The sequence below is a fragment of the Monodelphis domestica genome, chromosome 5 (genome assembly GCF_027887165.1).
Source record: "Monodelphis domestica isolate mMonDom1 chromosome 5, mMonDom1.pri, whole genome shotgun sequence".
In the NCBI taxonomy this organism is placed as follows: domain Eukaryota; kingdom Metazoa; phylum Chordata; class Mammalia; order Didelphimorphia; family Didelphidae; genus Monodelphis; species Monodelphis domestica.
This window is the reverse complement of record NC_077231.1, coordinates 102,565,558-102,581,426: the sequence shown is the minus strand read 5'-3', so window position 1 is coordinate 102,581,426 and position 15,869 is coordinate 102,565,558.

The window sequence follows — 15,869 nt, the reverse complement described above, 5'->3', positions numbered from 1 at the left end:
TTTTAGTGTGGAAGCTACCAGGTCTTGTGTGATCCTGATTGGTGTTTCTTGGTATTTGAATTGTCTCTTTTTTATTTCTTGTAAGGCTTTCTCCTTGGCTTGGAAGCTCTTGAATTTGGCAATTACATTCCTGGGAGTTGGTTTTTTTGGGGATTTAGTATAGAGGGTGTTCTATGAACCCTTTCAATGTCTATTTTGCCCCCTTGTTCAAGAGCTTCAGGGCAATTTTCTTTGATGATATCTTGTAGTATGTTGTCAAGATTTTTGTTTATCTCTGGTTTTTCAGGTAGACCAATGATTCTCAAATTGTCTCTCCTTCCTCTGTTTTCCTGGTCTGTCACCTTGTCAGTGAGATATTTTATGTTTTCTCCTAATATGTCCATCTTTTGACTTTGCTTTATTAATTCTTGCTGTTTTGCAAGATCATTCTCTTCCAGTTATCTAATTCTGTTTTTTAAAGCCTGGTTTTCCTTTTCAGTTTGGTCTGCCCTGCTTTTTGAGGCTTCCAGCTGTTTCTCCAATTGGGAGTTCTTGTCTATCAGACTGTTGACTTCTCTCTGAATTTTTTTCCCATTTTTCTTGCCAGAAGGTTTCCATCTTTTGGATAATCTCCAATTTGAGTTGTTCCAGAGATTTTAGACAATTTCCATTTTGGGGGGAAGTTTTTTATTTTGTTTGAATTTCATCCTCTTTTTTCCTCTGTGACCTGAGTTTTCCCTCCGTAAAAGTTTTCAAGAGTCACTTTTTTCTTGTTTTCTTTGAGGGTTGGTCTTGGGCACAATGAGCCATCCCCTTGGTGGTTTTCCCTTTCCTTTTTAGTCAGATATCTGAGTGAGATGGGCAGGTTTTCTGTGGAGTTATGGAGCGGGGCTTTTGCCTCAGGCAAGCTCTGGAGTCTTGCAGCCTCCACAGTTTGCTCAAGCGCCTGTGGTCTGTGCTCTCCAGTGTGCAGGCATCTCCTGTGTAACTGCTCTCAGAGGTAGATCTCTGGCAATCCTAATCAGTTCCCAAGGCCCCTGATATGCCCCCCACTCACTCCAAGGATGTCCCTTGCGCACTTGCTGTCTCTGGTGGGCAGGCTGGTCCCGACTCTGGTTTTGTAGGTGAGGTGGGGGAGGGTAGCTCAGTTCACAGTTGGGTGCGAGCTTTTTCTCCTTATAGTGTAGCTCAACCCCCATGTACTTTCAGTGTTGCACCCTACTATAGAGTCCCTCTGTTCTTATGAAGATGGTTTTTATGTTCTTCTGAGGTAGTCTATTTCGTTGGGTGCTGGGGAGAGGACGTGATTCGCATCTAGATTGCCGCCATGTTTACCCGGAAGTTCTACTTTGTTTTATTTTTAAAAAATAATTTTATACCCTAACCTTCTGTTTTAGAATAAAAACTAAGTATTGGTTCCAAGGCAAAAGAGTGATAAGGGCTAGGCAATAGGGATTAAGTGATTTGCCCAGGATCACATAATTAGGAAGTATTTGAGGCTAGATTTGAACCCAGGACCTCCTGTTTCTAGGCCTGGCTCTCTATCTACATATTTTATTATTTCTTGAGGGCTCTTCATTAGAATAGCTTCCATTTTGGCAAATTATGATTTTAAAGAGTTATTTTCTTCAATGACGCTTTGTACCTCTTTTACCAAGGTATTCATTCTTTTTTCCCTAACTTTCCTATATAGCTTATTTTCACATTTTTTTCTCTCCTCTTTTTAAAATTTGTTAGAAAAAGTTTTTTGCTCAAAAAAACCTCTTTAAGTCTTGCTTTAATTCATCTAGGATTTCTTATTGGGCTTGTATCCAATTTGTAATTTTTTTTCTTTGAGGCTTTGTCTGTAAATCTTTTCTTTTCTTTTTAAAACCCTTACTTTCTACCCTAGTAACAGCTCTAAGATACTAGGCAGGCTAAATGTTTAGGAGCTTCCATCCCAGCTTTGATCTGCACACCCCAGTGACTCAATGTAGGAATCAGAGCCATGGAATGGATGGCCTGATACTGAGTCTCGTGGAGGTAGACAGTATGAGATTTGAAAGCCAGTGGCTGAGGAAAGGTCCGGCACTGAGAGGAAGGAACGTAGGTTTGAAAAGCCAGCTTGGAAAGTGAGTGGGCCTTTTTGGCTTGAGCAGACCATCTCATCATCCTGGCCACTTTATCTTCTCTGGCCATCTCTGGCAAGTCTTGGTGTCTCACAGTACTGGCTGAAATGGGGGACTGGATTTTTACCTTAAATTTAAAAAGCTGAAATCTTTTTGTATTCTCTATTTACTAACAAGTGCTTATAAATCTAGTAACAAGGTTCCAGATTAATTTTTATTTATAGCCACATAAGGGCAAGAGCTAGGCTTGTGACTTGCCCAAGATCACACAGCTAGGAAGTGTCTTAAGACCATATTTGAACAAGGTCCTCCTGGGTCTACACTTGGCATTCCATCCACTGTACCACCTAGCTGCCCCCATAGATGTTTTCAAGTCCTTGCCTTCTGTGTTTGTGCATTGAGCTTCCCTATCTCCATTGTGGCTCTTTATGTCCCGGTTTGTTTTTTTTTGTTTGCTTGCTCCTCCAGCTCAACTATGCCAGTGCTGGATCCTGTTTACCTCTGGGAGGAAGGTCTGACCTGTGCTTCTGTCTTTTTATGTTCTTCTGCTGTTTTTACAGCTCAGTCTGGAGCCTATATATTTTTAGTGCTTCCAAAGTGGTGTGATCCTGGGAGAGGTCCATTCCCTGTTCTCCTGGTCTGAGCTCTGGTCCTGGACCAGATTTGGGTCCATCACATTGTGTGTGGTTGAGTCTCTGTAGAGTATTATTGGACTCAGTCACTGTTAGTCCACTGAGTTCTGCTGGGTCAAAACCACAGAACTGCTGGCTTCCTTTTGGTCTGGGCTCCTGCCCTGTTTATCACACTGTATGTTTATGCGTTACAGATAGAAGGGAATCACTGTTTTGCTTCTATGCTCAGAACCATACAGTTAAGTTCCTGGAATTGATTTTGTGCTTTTATCTTATATTGGGTCATGGCCATTCTTCTCTGTCCAGGATCTACGACCTGGAACTGGGTGATAGCTACCAGATGCTACTGATGCCTGCCCCCAGCACTAGTTAAGAAGTTCCTTGAGATCTCAGTCTGTCCTAGGGCTTCCTTTCTTGGGGTTTATTCTAGGCACTAGAATATTCCTGCCTCTATTCTTGCAAGCACCATTCTGTGCTCTTGACCAGCCCGATTCCAGTGTCCACAAACTGTTGTCTGTCTTCCTAAGCTGTCCTGGACTGAAAAAATGACTTATGATTTTTCTTGTGATTTTTTCTTGGATTTCTCAACCCAAATTCAAAAAGGAACATTTTCTAGTTTATTGTGGAAGTATGTTGGGAGAGCTAAGCAAAAATTTTGACTCTCCTCCATCTTGAATCTGTCTTCCATAACAAGCACAATTTTAATAATTAGAAGTAAATTTTTCTTAACATTCACTTGAAAAAATTTTGAGTTTTAAATTCTCTTCCTCCTACATCCATTGAGATGTAATATAAGTAATAAATATAAAAGAATGTGCATAACATTAGTATATTAATGTAATATATAATATAATGACATGTAACATATTATTATGCATGTGAAATCATATAAAACATTTCCTTATTAGCCCATCACAACAACCATTTTTTAAAAACTCATACTATATGCTAAGCACTGTGCTAAGGGCTACAGAGCCAAAGAAAAGCAAAAGCAGGGCAATTTTGTTGCTACTTCTTTTAAATTCAGTATGAATTTTTAACATAGGGCACTTAACAAGTTCATGGTTTTATATATAATCCACTTTTTGTTCTTTGGATATCGAAATGTTTGTGTTTGTTCATGACTGTTAAGGTTGTAGTAAGAAAGGAAAAATAGGGGAAACGACTTCATTTGTTGGGCACTCAGGAGTGAGCTCAGACAAGGAAAATTCTCTAGGGAAATTCACACTTTGTCTAGGAGACAGAAAAGGAAATAGGAGCTTATCGACTTTCTCCTGGGCATACCTGGGGACACCCTAGGTCCATTATCCCACCAATCCTCACAATAACCCTGTGAGGTAGGTACCATGGGGAGTGTTATCCTTATCTCCAGGTGAGGAGAGAAGAAAAAAGGTCTGTAACAAAATAAGACCTGGTCACACGGCTCATGAAGTGTGATGTTCAGTTCTGGGCACTGCATGTGGCAAGGGACATTGATAAGCTGGAGAGCATCCAAAGACAGTTGGCAATGGTGATTTTGAAGGGCCTTGAGGCCATGCCATTTGAGGATGGGTCAAAGGAATTAGAGATGCTCAGCCTAAAGAAGAGAGGACTGGGCTGAGATGGGGGGAGACAGGGTGACTGACAGCAGATAGGATTAACCAATTAATGTTAAAAGTTTTTTAGGGGGCAGCTAGGTAGCTCGGTGTAGTCACGCCCTCAGATGGGAGGTCCTGGGTTCAAATCTGGTCTCAGACATTTTCTAGCTGTGTGACACTGGGCAAGTCATGTAGTTTTCATAACTGCCCTACTTGTCAGAGATTCCTTCTAGGCATTTTAAAAAGATGGTTTAACAACCCTCTTTCCTTCCCTCCCTGTCTTTTTCCTTCTTCCTCCCTCCCTCCCTTTCTTTCCTTCCTTCCTTGCTTCCTTCCTTCCTTCCTTCCTTCCTTCCTTCCTTCCTTCCTTCCTTCCTTCCTTCCTTCCTTCCTTCCTTCCTTCCCTTGTTCTCTTGCCTTCCCAGACCCTTCTCTTCCATTGGGAAAAAGAAAAGAAAAAAAACCGCCTTTGTAGCAAAAACCACATAGCCAAGTATAGAGAATATCTCCAACTTCATTTTCTTAGATTAGTTTCACTCAGGAGGATAGGATATTCTTGAAGGTTTGAGGTGTCTTTCTTTAAGACCGTTGGTTCAAGTCTCCATTTGGGGTATGTTCCCATTTCTCCTCCCTTTACTGTTAGCCACTGATGACTATACATAAGTTCCATTTAATTAACACTGCTTAGCTTTTGAAGGTAACAGCACTAACTGAAGTATGAATGTTTTCTCCCAACACCTTGGAGGCACACACTCCCCTATCCTTCTTGAGTCTTTGACAAGTGTGTTCAAACTTAACACCAAAAGCATCACTGCCAGGTGAGTGCTGGTCTAGGCTACATTGGGCTATGGGACGCCAGTCCTGGTTTCTGGGGCATTTCTGTGGATGGATGGATGCCTTACGTCCATCCTGGACTTTGGTTCAACCACATTCTCCTTACCTTTTGAAGCTCACAAGATGAGAGCCTCTCATTTACATCCTCTAAAACAAAAGAACCAAGACCATATTCATGGAGCAGCATGTCAGTCAAGGAGGAAGTAGGTCCCTAGCCTCTTTCCCTTAGTGCATCCCTCTCTCACATGATGGACACCATCATCCAGGGAGATGGCACACAGAGCGCAAAGCTAAGAGGAGGAAGCTGACTAATGCCTTTGAATTGTCCCTCCCCCGGGTTCTATTCCACAGCTGCAACCCATCCAGAGGGTTGGTCCTAATGACTATATTCATTCTTAGAACTATTTACAGAATGTCTACACTTGCTCCAAAGACTCTCCAAGGCCCTTCCATTACATGTCATCACACCTCTCCAGGCAGCAGGCTCTCCACTTGGGGAATTTCATCTGTGACACTCTACATTTGCTCATGAGGACTGAAATTAGTGTCTCGTCCCTTGCTACATAAGTGAAACAAATCCCTGTATTGGCCATATCTGAAAATGGATGACCTGGGCTGCTGCTTGGGTCTAATCTTTTCTCTCTTTGTGCCTTCCTCAATAATAAAATTCGTGTGTGTGTGTGTGTGTGTGTGTGTGTGTGTGTGTGTGTGTGTGTGAGAGAGAGAGAGAGAGAGAGAGAGAGAGAGAGAGAGAGAGAGAGAGAGAGAGAGAGAGATCCTCAGATAGCAGACAACCATTTTCTTCAGATCCACACTTTCTGGTAGACTACTAGAATGGTGCAGCTCTGGAGAACCAAGAGTCATCTTTTGTGACACAATCAATAATCAATCAATATTTATTAAGTATCTATTATGTGCCAGGCACTGTGCTCAATACTGGGGATGCAAAAAGAGGCAAAAAATAGTCCCTGCCCTCAAGGAGGTCGCAGTCTAATGGAGAGGAACACACACAAAGAAGCCTGGGTCAGCTTGAGCAGTAGTGACCTCATAAATGGCTGCTCTCCCCCACCCCCCATGTGGATGGATGGGTCATTCAAGGCAGAGACTGTCTCCACCGTCTATTACAAGTCCCTGTAGAACTGAGTAGAGTGTGTAGTTATGCCAAGCAAGATCTCTCCTTGGGTAAGTTTTGTCACTTCACCAGGCCTCAGTTTTCCTATCTGTAAAACTGAGGGGATTGGACTAGATGGCCTCTAAGGGCTTTCTAGATTTAAATCTCCTATAATCCTGATTTCTGTGGTGACTATAAAATCCTATGATGACTGTCTTCAGCCACAGGATCATTTTCCCCAGAAACCTGGAGCCATTTCCTTTTTCGCCATTCAAATGACTTGGCATCTCACCTGCTATTCCCATTATCAGCCCTAGTGGACAGTTGCATCCCAGGCTTAATGGAGTTGGTTTACTTCTTTCTTATCAAAAGATTTCTCTCCTGAGTGCTCTTGTAATTCAGCTCAATTTACCCTCCCTATGTCCTTCCTACTTACATCAAACCCCTTTTCCTTTCTAACTAGCCAGTGATTTTACCTGTCTTTTCCACTCTTAGCATCTTATGGCTGGGAGAGACCTTGAAATCTGGTCCAACACCTTTATTTTACAAAGGAAGATACTGAGGTCCCGTGAGTAGCCCCTGCACTTTCAGCCTGTATGAGATAGGAAAACTCTAGCTTAAAAAATAAATTAAAAAGTGAACTCCATCAGTGGAATTATTCAAGCAGAAGTTGCACAGATGGTGATGTAGAAAGAACCCTGAATTTGGAATTAGAACCCCAGGTTCCAAATCTCTCTTCAGCTACTTACTACTTGTGTGATATTCAGCAAATCACTGGACTTCTCTGAACCCTAATTTCTTCTATAAAAATGAAAGGTTGGATTAGACAGCTTCCAAGATCCAAATCATAGGATATCCTATGATAAGATGCTAGATAAGTGGTCATGCAGCCTAGCTAGTCTCCTCTTTGTGTACTTTTCTAATAATGGAGACCTCACTACCTCCCAAGGCAGCCTATTCCATTTTCTGAAGGAAGGTCATGATTTTCTGGAAGAATCAAGATTAGAACTCAGAATCTCAGAGTAGGGCTCTTTGTACCACTCCATGCTGCCAGAATCCAGTCATGGCAGCACTTTATTGATCTGTTGGGTAGGAGGGTCAGTTGTTAAGAATTTGTACTGGCAGAAAATGAGCTAAAAAGCAATCAACAAGTATTTATTGGGGGCAGCTAGGTGGCTTAGTGGATAGAGTCAAGTCTGGAGACAGGAGGTCCTAGGTTCAAATTTGACCTCAGATACCTCCTAGATGTGTGACCCTGGGCAAGTCACTTAACTCCAATTGCTTAGTCCTTATTGATTTTCTACTTTGGAACCTATACTTAGTATCGAGGTAGGTTTAAAAAACAAACAAACAAAACAATTCAAATATTTATTACGTGCCAGGTAATGTGCTATCCAACAAATGATACAAGTATGAAAGAGACATAGTGAGTCTTTGGAACAACAGTACAGCTCCCTCCCAGCCCATCAGTCTGGCTTTCATAAATATCAGTAAGGGGGAGCAAACCTTGTGGAGAAAAGGCCTGCCATTTGTACCACCAAGTCCCAACCAATGGCCTCAGAGGAAAGGCAAGCTCAAGAGCCTCAGGAGTGACAGCAAGTTTCAGGCTACTACCTCTGTTTCCAGTTGGCCTCTCCATAGCCATCATCAAGGGGAGCAATGTTCATGGAGATGGGGACCTCCATCCTTACTACCACCCCCCACCCCTGGATCAGCTACAGCCGTATATGTGTTTCATCATTTGATCATGGGACCTCTCTCTCTTTGACTTTGGAGATTTTGACTGATAGTATATTCACTGGGTTTGCAGGTATTTACTTTTTAATGACTTTGAAAGTCTAATCAAAGTTGTTTTCCAGAATAATTGGATCAAAATTCACAGCTCCACCACTAGTGTATTACTATGCCCATCATTCCATGGCTCCTCCATCATTCTATCTTCTGTCATCTCTGCCAATCTCACGGATATGAGATAAAACCTTGGAATTGTTTTAATTTTAACTTCTCTTATTACTAATCTTACGGAGCATTCTTTCATATGGTTATGAATAGTTTGAATTTCTTCTTTTGAAAGCTATTCTTTCAATTGTCCTACTCTTCTGTTATTAGACAGAACAACCTAAACAAAGACAATCAGTCACATACTGGCTGGCAGACTGGCCAGAATGAATTAGAGGTGGGTCCAAGTCCCAACCCTGGCATAATCTTGCTTTGTGACTCTGGGCAAATCAATTCCCTTGCTCTCTCCACTCTCTAATGGTATGTAGTTACAGAGAGAGATTCTAATCAAATTTAGAATTTAGGGAAGGCAGGGACAGGTTCACATCTGGTTTTGTATCCCCAATGCCTGGTATATAGTGGGTGCATAATTTGTCTATTGGCCAACTTTGGTAGATAGTGTAAAAATAGACTCGAATCCAGGACTTCAATCCCCAGAAATCCTTGCTCCACTTCCCCAGAATGCCCTCTAATCTCACTGAATTCTCACTTGGGCCGAGAGTGAGATGGGGTATTTAAGCCTGGTTGTGAATAGGCTCGAGCTTTTTTGGACTTCCGTTTTGGAGCAGACATGTCTCTTTCATGATGTGAGGTTATCTTGTCCAGGCCTCTCTGGCCTAGGCATGTGCTTTCTTATTCTGTATTTTCTTTAATCCTTAACCTTTAATAAACCTCATAAAAATATAATACTACTTGCAGAGAGAAACTAATTTCTACCTGCCTCAGTCTCCCCTAAATTTTAATCTTTACAATAGTACTCCCAAAAAGAGAGTTCTTTATATGAATGGAATCACAGATCTGACCAATAAGAACAACAAAGTGCTTTAATAAGTATCAATTATTACTACAAATGAGGAAATTGAGTCCATATTTGGGGAAAAACTCATTGAAGGTCCTACTAGTTTTGAACTAGAATTTGAAGTGGCTCCCAATTCAGCATTGTTTGTACTGAACCATCTCTCATGATTGGACACTTCCAGAGACAGAGAGTTCACTTCTTGCCTAGTTGACTTTTTTCTTGTCCTGATGGCCAGGGAGTATTCTGAACCTGAACTTCTGAGGTTTCCCCAGTTTGCCAAAGAAGGCCTTTCTTTAAAGAGTCAGAAGATCCCTTTCTCATCAGAAGGCCAATCCTCCACCTGACTCTGCTTCTGTTAAAGAAGGCTTCTTCTTTCCTTAGTGCCCGTAACTCAGCTTGCCAGGATGTCAGGGACTTTCCAATTCATTTCACTTCGGAACAAGCTGAAACCCAAACCATTTCTGAGTCAGACTCAATCTCTTCCATGGCCAGCATTCAGATGTTTATTTCCTGACACGTGCCCTGGGGGCTCTACCAAGGAGCAGATGGCAGCCTAATTACCTTCCATGTTGGCCAAGGGACAGCAGGAAACTCAAGCAGGTCATTGGTAATCTCTTCACGGATGTGATTCTATCTCAGATTCTCTTTGTAAGGAGTTCAGGGCCCTCACCCAAGGTGCTGCTACCTTCCATCTGTACACCAGGTTCCAGGTATCAGAACCAGGTCGTGAACATTTGTCATCTCCTCAGGGTGGAAGAGCAAGCATTCACATCATTTTTGTTGTGAAAAAAATTAGTTAAGTTCATTAAATTTTATATTTTCAACCAATAAAAGTTCACTTCTCCCTCCCATTTCCTCCTCTATTAAGAGGAAAACAAAATCCCCCAAAACCCTGTTACAAAAATGTAGAGTCAAAACTCCCCAAAGTTCTACATTGTCCATGTCCAAAAAAAGGATGTCTCAGTCTGCACTGTGAGTCCTTCCTCTCCCTATCTAGAGGTGGGTGTCATGTTTCACCATTTGTTGTCATATCAAGGCTTTTCTTACAAATAAAGAAGACTTTTCCCCAGGGCACCGAAGCTTGGAGAGTGCAGAACTGTAATACATGACTCAATTATACCACTATGGTCTGGCGCTTAATTTTCTTTAAGAATATGAGAAGCTTTGAAAAAGCCTTTGTTAAAATTTAAATGGACCCAAAAGGGGTCAACCCCCACCCAGACCCCTCATGTAATAGAAGAGTGGGCACCTCTAGCAAGGGGACCTGTAATATGGACCAAAGGAAGGCAGAATAGACATCTCTAGGCTCTTTTCCCCCTTCCTTTCTCCAAGGGACACTTTCATTCCTGCCAGGAGGAGAAGCAGGAGGTTGAGGCCAGAAGCCACTCAGAGAGGAAATACTGAACTCGAAGTATGTCCATCTGTTGTCTCAAAGATTGTTAGTGTAGGGGATAGAATTGGGTACTATCTAACTTCTGATCACTTGGTCATTTGGGGGGTAGGATAGGGGAAGGAGGACCCCAAGCTCTATTTCTAGGGCTTGACCCCTTCCCTCCCTATTACTAGTTCCACAATGAGCACACATAGCGAATAGCAAAGATGTCTATTTATCCAAATTGAAGCAAAATAGAAAGCAGAGAAGATATGTATAAGGAAGGAAATTACAGGGAGAAGCTGGGTGGTTCAGTGGATGGAGAGCAAGCCTAGAGAGAGGAGGTCCTGGGTTCCAGTTTGGCCTCAGACCTTTCCTAGCTGGGTGACCCTGAACAAGTCATTTAACCCCCATTGCCTAGCCTTTACCACTCTTTTGCCTTGGAACCAATACATGTATTGGTTTAAGGGTTTAAAAAAAAGGTACATAATAGACAAATACAGAGTGAAGGGGATGATCACTCACTAGGAGTGAGATAATAACTCAACCAAGAAAAATTGTCCTTGATCTCACCTAAAATCTCATGGCTCTATTGTAAGCTGGAGATAGGGACATGACCAGAGATAGTCAGCTCCTTTCATGGTTTCCTTCTGCCACCTGAAGTGTGGTTGGCTTCTTGCATCTTGCTTCTTCCCTCTCAAAATCAGAAGCCAGAAGGACCTGAAGCAACTCACTGCTTGAAGAATGCTGAAAAAGATGGTCATTCCAAGAGTCCCCCACAGGGACTGGAGAGAGCTAGAGATTTCTTTTTCTCAATTCCATGCCACCCCTATGCAAGGTGGGGCTTTTTGCTCCACTGATGAGTATTCCATGCCAATGGGGCAGGGGTTACACAAGTAAGTTGTCAATATTTCTCTGCTGTGCTAGTCTAGTTACTCCAACCAAAAAAAGGAAATAAGTCAACTTGGTCACAATCTTGTTCTTCTTCTTCTTTTTTTTTTAATCCTTATCTTCCTATAACCCATATTGGCTCCAAGACAAAGGAGCAGTAGGGACTAGGTAATTGAGGTTAAGTGACTTGCCCAGGGTCACACTAATAAGTATCTGAGGCCAGACTTGAACCTAAGACCTTCTGTTTCTAGACCTGGCTCTGTCCACTAAGCCACCTAGCTGTCCCATTACCTTGTTCTTGATGAAGTCATTATGCCTCTTTGTGACCATCATTTTTTCTCCTAGATGGTAAGAGTAAAGGTGTTCATTTTATCAACAGTTTGGAGATTCTACTATATTTGCTCATGTGGGAAGTTCATTCTTCTTCCTTCATCAAACACCTAATAAGTACTATATAAAAAGAACCAGTAGGAAATGGGAGAGTCACAAATTTTAGATAAGACACAAAGTCATAAGGCCAGAGATATGAGATAGTAACTCAGAGGCCATTGAGTCTAACATTCTCATTTATACCTTCCTTTCCATTGTCACTTCCAGTAGCTCTCCCTACCACCATCTTGTGAAGATTGAATTTAGCTATCTCCTGATTGTAACAATGAAGATACTTTGCTCTTCCTTTATTGTAAAGATAAAATTGTAATCTCCTGATTGTAATAATGAAGGTACTTAGCTCTTCCTTTATAGTGAAGCTAGAATTGTAATCCATAATCTATTTTTAGATTTTAATCTACAAAAAGGTGATAACTCAGTATTTTAAGTACATCTACCCATTTTAACCACCAAAAGGTGTTAACTACAAAAGGTGAACTTACCAAAAAAGGTGTTAAGTAACCCAAAAATACATAATCTAACCAAAGAATGTAAGAACTAAAGAGTGGGCAGTCCTGGAGAAAAGTGTCTGCTGTGATTGGTAGAAGTGAAATTTAGGGGAGGTGACACAAGAGAAAATGATTCTTGAGGAGGAAAGACCAGAGGAGATATATTATTCAATCGGAGTTTCAAGTTGAAGGCTCTGAGAAGAGAGACTGGAAGACAGACCCTTTAGGAGCAACCAGAAGAAAGACACCCAGACTTCTTTCCATTTAGATTGTCACTGTTGGTGAGTGAAAGACTGACTAAGTGACCTTGCTTTTCTCGGAGGTTTACACCTCCAAGAAAGGCTCATCATCTTGAGATTCTCTTCCCTTGACTGGGGCTTAGAAATTCTAACTGATATCAGAAGAAGTCAGAGTTCTCTCTCTCTCTCTCTCTCTCTCTCTCTCTCTCTCTCTCTCTCTCTCTCTCTCTCTCTCTCTCTCTCATTCCTTAATATCTTCCTTCTATTGTAAATATTGTAAATAAACTACCATAAATTCATTTTACTTTAGTAATTCATTTGGGATTTAGAAATTTAAATCCCTGGTGACCACATATATAAATATTCCAAGTCCAGCCAACAAATAAATTTAACAATTTCCATTCCACTATCACTCAATCCATATGAACTCCCCAATTAAAATTCTGGTAGCTATAGTTCACCAACCTCCAAGATACTGCTCTATATTTTTCAGTGAGTTCAGATTTGGGCTCATAGTCTTTCTTTCCTCCTTGATTCCAGTCTTCAGGCTTAAAGGACTTCAATAAGCATATGGTGATACTTTCAAACACCCTAACCTCCCAGTTTTTCAAACTTCCTAATTTCCCAGGAATTATTCCTCCATCCCACTTCAACTAAACACAAAGATGATCATGAGTTCAATCTTATCATCGTCATCCACAAATACATCCCCCTTTCCATGCTCGAGGACTCCAAAGTTTCTGGATCTGAACCCAATCCACTTCTCTCTTATAACCCCAAGTCTTATTCTTTTCCTACATCATAATCTCCTATCCCTTGACTCCTTGGTTTTTTCCTAGGCCATTGTTCTTGCAATTGTGATGTTCTTCCTCTCCCATCTTGACCCCTGGGGGAACTAGTTAGACTCTATGTTGTATTCATCACTTGAGTCCCTGTTCCCCTTATCATATTAATGTTTGACCTGCCAAGTTTCATCTTTTAATCCCTCCCATCATCTACTACGGCCACCTTTGTTCTTACACATGCTGCTGATTGAAACTGGAGAAAACCCTGAAACCATGCTGACTGGGTCCACTACAAGTTTATATTACATAACCTCAACTAGGCCCTCACTGCTGCTAGGCAATCCATTTACTCCTCTCAACTCACTAGCCCACTCCACAGTAGCTCTTCCACACCTTCTTGAACTTTCCATGGCTCCCTCTCCCCCTGCCCTCTCAGCTAAGATCCTTCCATCATATCTTACAGAAAAATTTGAGGTCATTTGCCATGAGCTCCTTCTTTTCAAATCTTTCTTTTCAAATCTACCAGATCTCTTCTGACACTGTCCTCTTCTCCTTCTATACTATTTAATGTGGTGATCTATATCTATACTATTTAATGTGGTAATCTCATCAGCTTCCAAGAAGCCAATTATCATCTCTATGCAGATGATTCTTAAATCTATTTTTTTTTCACCTTAACTTCTCTGCAGACTTCCAGACTTGCATCCCCAATTTCCTATTGGACATCTCAGACATCTTTAAACTTGAGATGTCCTTGAACTCAACAGACATTTTAAAGTCAACATATCCAAAATGGAATTCAATGTCTTCCCTCTGACTCATCTTCCCTCTCCTAGATTTGTCCATTACTGTTGAGGATACTAGTCACACATGTTCATGCCTTCCATATCCAATCTGTTGCCAACCAATTAATTTAATCTTTGTGACTTTGACTACACTTTCATCTCTCCTCTCACTTCTGGTCCACTTGCCTCTATCACTTCAATAGGACTATTCCCATAGCCTTAGTTTGTATTTCCTGCTCCCAAATCTCTCCTCTCTTTCCATTTTGTCCATTCTCCATTCAGCAGCCAAAATAGTCTTCTTCTTAAAATGAAGAACTGACCTTATCACCTCCCTGCTCAAAAAGCTCCAGGGGCTCCCTATCACCTCTACTGTGGGAACCATGAAAGGGTTTTTATCAGAATAGTATGAGCTGTTCTTTAGAAAGCTTAATGTGGTAACTGATGCAGAGCACACTGGAGGGACAGAGCCTGGAGACAGGATGATCAACCAGCCCTTCTGAAAATCCAGGCATGAATGAGAATTCTTACCCTCTTTCTGACCTTTCTTTGATGAAAGACTCATCCCAGGATCACCAGGTGATCTTCTTCTCTCCCTCTCCCATCTTTACAGCTTCTTATACTGTATACCAATGCCTTTCCTTCTCCCCTCCCCATTTACACTTTTATTTTTTTTTCAACCCTTACTTTATATCTTAGAATCAATGTTATGGAATGATTCTATATGTAAAATTTATGTAAATAAATCACTTGTGTTTAATTTTATCTATTGTTATATGTAGTTTGCATAAGTAAGTTTGATTTCATTTTCTTTGTAAAACTTAAGCAATGTTGTTTATTGTAATTTTCAAAAGTTTTTTCTTTAAGTTTGATGTTTATGCATTACAATAGTAGTAAAATGTTCTGTATTGGTTGATAAGAGTAGTATTTTATGAATTTAATGTTTTGCATCAAAGTTGTGTTTATCTTTTGATTTGGATGTTATTTGTTTGTTGTGCTTTTGCATTTGTTTGATCTGAATTTTGAAATTTGTGATTGTTCATTATTTAATACCCAATTTCCTTTCCTTGATTAAATCCCTAGAATAGGATAGTTTAGTTAGGTTAAGATAGTTGAGTGTAGATTGTTTGTTATTTTGGGTAGATATTTTAGTTTAAGTAATATATAAGTAATTTAGTGCACAAATGCCAAAATCGTGTTTTCAACATGATTTCGGCTTTGTGCAAAGGGAGCACTGTAGGCAAGGCAAGTTGCAAAGAAGTTGCAAAGATTGATTGACAGCCCTCAAGCCTAGATTCTCGAGAGCTGACTGGGTGAAGATGCTAAGTTGTTGGATAGCTTTTCAACTGTCTGTTTCTGAAGCTGGATTCAACACAGAAACTGTAAATCTGAGAGACTTCCTGAATTAACCATCTCTTAAACTGCCTGCTTTGGATTATCACCAAGAAAAGGTTGAGTGGGACTTTCCCATTCATTCTGGTGGACAGAGTGATTTGGGTAAGGACTCCTCTACTTTCTGGATCTTTTAAGTACCTTCAACTGGATTTCTTCAGTCTGAGGCACCAAGGACTCTGGAGAGTGTTAGAATCTGGGCTCCCTGTTTGGACTTAATCTTTTATTTAACTTGTAGATTAGTTTAGTTTAGTTAGATTAAGAATTGTGTAGAAACTTTATTGGGTTAAGAATCTGGGTGGGAAATGGTCAGGTGGTCCATCCTTCCCTACCATTCCCTTCCCTTTGTTAATAAAATTATTTGTTTACTTGTGTGTGTTCCATTTCCTAAATCTTTACCCCTTTCCCTTAAAATCCCCTTATAACAATTCTAAGGCAGAAGAGGTAAGGGCTAGGCAATGGGGGTTAAGTGACTTGTCCAAGGTCACCCAG